Consider the following 5,351-nt stretch of genomic DNA (forward strand, 5'->3'; position numbering starts at 1 on the left):
GCTCAATTAGTTACTTGGCTAAGGTCATGTGCTTCTAGGAATCAGAAGCAACATACAAAGCCTGGTGTTCAGTCTCCAGATCCAGAACCCCACATTCAATTTACATGAACACAATTGAAAATGCCGAAAAGGAGTCATTTACCAGAACTAGGGAAAAAAACAAGTTTGTATACATATAATCTAAACACAAGCATCCTGAAGTGCTAGTTATTCAGATATAAATAAAGCAATAGTGGATGAGGTCTTCAGACAGGGACGTTAACCACAGCTTGAGAGGCTTGTTTTCTCCATTGTGTAAGTGCCCTTGGAACTCAGAAAAACCCCTATTTCTTGGAAACGTGTATTCCTCTGAGAATAAGGGAAGGCGTGTTGTCCAGTAAACGCAATTAGCAGTCTCGCTGCCTGTTTCCTCGTCTGTTGTCTCCCTGAATACAACCATCAGAAAGCTCATATTTTCAAAACACACTCTTCCAAATGACTAGAGTGGCCAGCAGATTTTAAATAGGTCTGACATGTCTATCTAGGGAGTCTTTGGGATATAAGAAAATATTTGTTGAGCGTCTCCTGTGAGTAAGACACTACTCTAGGCACAGAGGGATATGAGAGAGACAGAGACCGAAAGACAGAGAGAGAGAGAGAGAGAGAGGGAGAGAGAGAGAGATTATATAAGATACAGGAGAGACTCTAGCACGGTATAACTGTGAGCAAGTTATAGAACCTCATCTATAATGTAGGATTAATGATAATATGATGATAGTACACAAGTCTATGTCTCCAGCCCAGCCACTCTTGTAACTCTAGGCCTTTTATCCAAATGTCTACTCAAGGCCGGGCGTGGTGGCTCATCCCCATAATCTCAGCACTTTGGGAGGCCAAGGTGGGCAGATCATCTGAGGTCAGGAGTTCAAGAGTAGCCTGGCCAACATGGAGAAACCCCATCTCTACTAAAAATACAAAAATTAGCACAGTGTGGTGGTGCATGCCTGTAATCCTAGCTACTCGAAAGTCTGAGGCATGAAAATCACTTGAACCTGAGGCAGAGGTTGCAGTGAGCCCAAATCAGGCCTCTGCACTCCAGCATGGCTGACAGAGTGAGACTCTATATCAAAAATTAAACAAGTAAATAATATCTACTCAAAATTTTCTCTCAGATGTTTCATGGGGCTCCCAAATCAACAACAACAAAAAAGCTGAACCCATGACTGTCTCCCTCAGTTCTGTGCCTTCTCTGTTGTTTCTTTGTAAAAAGCTCACGACAATTCCATCCCAGTATCTCCATCAAACTGGGGATCTTAAACATTAATATGGAAGACACATCAAATACACTACTTTCTCACTTCCATAAACTCCAAACCAATGGCAGCTTTATGTTTATTAACCAATGGCAGGGTGGGGGGCAGGTCCGTATCTGTAGTGCTCCTTGCACCTGACTGCCTGACCTTCCAGCAGACAGGTATGCGGGATCTCCATGACTGTGTATAGGACACTGCAGCATTCATACTGCAATGATCAGGTCAGTTGGAGTGCCTGCTTGAGTAATAATACTCTATAAGAACAACTGCACAGTGGTGCATGCCTATAATCCCAGCTACTCAGGAGGCTGAGGCAGGAGAATTGCCTGAACCCAGGAGGCGGAGGTTGCGGTGAGCCGAGATTGCGCCATTGCACTCCAGCCTGGGTAACAAAAGCGAAACTCCGTCTCAAAAAAAAAAAAAAAAAAAAAAAAAAGAACAACTGCAGCAGAAAACAGGACCATACAGGTCATGGCTCAGAACTTCTTATTTTTTCTCTGGAGGGCAACAGTAATCGAGACTGATCCCGTGAGATAAGCAAATTCCTTATCCTTTACCCAGTCACACAGGTGACTCCAAGTAGAAAAGAAAGTCCTTATTGTAATAAATGAGACTAGAATTCAGGAATATTTAATTTGTACCTCTATGTCGTATTTATACCTCAAAAGAGGTAGTACCCTTGAATACCTCTTTTACTAAACTGTAAGCTCCTTGAGGCCAGGCACAATGTCTATCTAAACAATGTCTGTCGTACTCACAGAGCCTGACTAATTCTGTTAGTTCTGAAGATGTATATTGAATCACTTGAGACACAAAGCTTCCTGTGGACAGACATGAAGTTTCCATTTATTTTACTTCCCTTATAAAATCAAGAGATACTGAATTAAAGGTCTTCCATTTCAGTCCATGGATTTCAGTAGATTTTAATTTATGCTTTTTATTAAATAGCAAATTAGAGTTGATGTTGGTGTATACTTCAAGCTTGTAGTGAATGAGTGTAGGGGTTATTTGCCTTTTGACAACCATTTTGTGAATAGAGTTTAAATCTTAAAATGTAATGTGGCATTGTGGTCCAGGCAGGTTGGGAGAGTGCACCCATTCTTAGGGTGAACACACCAGCATTCATATGAGAGGAGAGAGGGGACCTGTGGGCTGAACTACATGGAAGCCTTGCCTTTCCCGTGGCACTGCAATCTCATAATATGCTACATATGTGTGAGAGGATGGAAGCCACAACAAGAGAAATGGTGGCTGCAGAGGCAGAACTTGGGGTTAAATTGGAATAAAGGGTGTCTCTTGCATGGTACTGGAATCAATTTGGTCTTGCTCTCCCCTTGTTTCCAGTACTTGGGCACCTGTTTTGTATTTATTTGACTTTTCATAGCTATCCCACAGGCTCACATACCACACAGAAGTACAGGCATGGCAGGTCTCTGGGTTCACTTTTTTTTTTAAGTAAAATTCAAGTGAATGGGAAATCGATGTTAGAGGAAAATCATAAAAGGCATGACTGCCCAAGATATTTACTCTCTCCAAGGATAGTATGATCTTGCTCAGAATAGTTTTCAAGGGCTGGAAAGTGTTATGAGGTAAAGCCAAAACCCTGTGAGCAGGGACTTTTGTCTGTATCTTCTGTCCAGACTACTGGGGTCTCTTCAAGGTACTGCACCTATCTGCACATCATAAATGAGGCATTAGCTAAATGGATGGTGTGAATGGCATCTTCCACTCCCAACTTCATTGTGTAACCACTTCCTATTCTCTGTGGCACACATCTCAGACTGTTCTGAGCTAGAGCATTCTAGCTCATGGCTTAATTTTTCATTCTGCATTCTTCTCTCTCCTCCCAACTCCACTTACACTGGCATTCTGCAGTCAAGAACTCTAGTTACTCAGAATGTGAGTCAAGTAGCTGTTTCTCCCCACTGGCCACCTTGTTTATGGTTGCCCTGGGTAACCAGTCTCCTCTCCTCAGGCCTGGATGTCTTTGCTACCATTCTGGAGAGGACCCCTACCAAATCCTTTGGTACAGGCAAGGCCCGAACATACCTTTGAGCCTTCAAAACTGCGTGCTCATAATATATCAAAATCTTCAGGGGCAGGAGAAATGAACAGAAAATAAATTAAAATCAAAGAAATGTCTGGAAAAGGCTATAAAAATGATCCAATACACATGAAGAGTTAAAAATCTATCTAATGTTCTTCTAAAATTACTAATATTCACCAGAAAACAGATATGCATATCCACACCCACCATCTTCACCAAATTTTTATGTTGACCAACATACTTTCATTTAAATAACTTGTAGTCTCTCTCATTCTCCAGAAAGCATACATCATTTCCTTCTCTGAATAAAGGAATAAAAGGTGAAATGAGAGCCTGAGTGAAAAATTATCTCTAGAAGCTAAGTACGGCAATCCCCAAAGTACTGTAATTTTTTTTGTTGTTTCATTAGTTATGTGTAACCTATTCTACAAATCAATCAAGGAAGGAAGTGAAAGCCTGAATGAAAGGGGAAGAGGAGATGTGAGAGGAAGGTCTGCTGGGAAAATCACCCATCTCTGGAATTACTATGAATTCTGCCTCCCAAATGAGAAAACACATACATGAGTCCAAGGCCTTCACAAACAGCCACTGAGACTCTTCTGTACAGCAGACACTCCACATGAGAAGTCAAAGAAAATTCACCCCCAATTTTGAGGCGCTGATGATTGAATAGGTACAAACAGAGCTAATGATTTTAATATAATGTGGTGAGCACCAGATATTAGAAGCCCACTGCATGGTCACCTAACCCAACCCCAATACTCAAAGGCTTCCCAAAGGACACATTTGAACCGAGCCTTGAAGGTTGAGTAAGAATTATTGGGATTGGCCTGAAACCACCCAAAAGATTTTCATTAGTTCCTCATTGTATTATAGTAACAAGGTCCAGTGCATGCATGGACACTTAGATACCTTTGTAATGAGTTCACAATGTGGCCATAGAGAAGACCTCTACATACACACAGAACAATTACAGGGACCATCACAAGATTATAAACCCAGTGTGGTCTGACACATTCAAGTAGGTATTTCTAGTTCCCAGAATATAGTTAGTGCTCAGTATATATATGTTGCATTAATTTGCATATTGCTCTGAAGAATATTTAGGCCAATTCTAAAGTATTGATTTCCAGAGAAGCAACTAAAAAAGGTATTTTAATAGATCAATGCAAGAAAAAAGACTTTGTCCCTGGGATGAACCACATATGGAGTCAGCTTTTAGAGGCAAAACAAAACAGTTCATTTCCAGGGGTATGATACAATTTAATCAAAAATTGTATTCTTGGCTACTGTGAACTTCATCTCAGGAAATCTTTTCCTTTTCTTTTTTTTTTTTTTTTGAAATGGAGTCTCTCTATAGCCCAGGCTGGAGTGCAGTGGCGCTATCTCAGCTCACTGCAATCTCTGCCTCCCGGGTCCCAGTTCAAGCAATTCTCCTACCTTAGCCTCCCAAGTATCTGGAATTACAGGCACGAGCCACCATGCCCGGCTAATTTTTGCATTTTTTTGGTATAGATGGGGTTTCACCATGTTGGCCAGTCTGGTCTTGAACTAACCTCATGATCCACCTGCCTCAGCATCCCAAAGTGCTGGGATTACAGGCATAAGCCACCGCACCTGGCCAATCTTTTTCAAATACGTACTGTGTGCCAAACATTTGCTTCATCTCTGGGACATAAAGATTGATAAACCAACACCTGACCTCAGGACTTCCATTTCTAGGGGAGAAGGCAGTACATCCACCCATCATGTTCAGCTCGTTTCATAAGCAAACGCGCAATGTTAAGGGTTCACATGAGCAAGATGGGTTTCGTTGTTAATGTTGATGGATCTGTGAGGTCTTCATGGAAATGAGGGCATTTGAGCTTGGCCTTGAATTATGACTAAGTCTTCAGTATCAAGAGAAAGGGACAACCTAGGTGAAGGGAACAAAACAATAAATCAGACAGAGACAAGACAATATTGTTCACATCTGGGGATTGCCAAGAAGTCCAGTGCTGTAAACCCAGGAG

Source organism: Aotus nancymaae, unplaced genomic scaffold, assembly GCF_030222135.1.
Source record: "Aotus nancymaae isolate 86718 unplaced genomic scaffold, 86718_ANA_hifiasm-v0.15.2.pri h1tg000007l, whole genome shotgun sequence".
NCBI lineage: Eukaryota > Metazoa > Chordata > Mammalia > Primates > Aotidae > Aotus > Aotus nancymaae.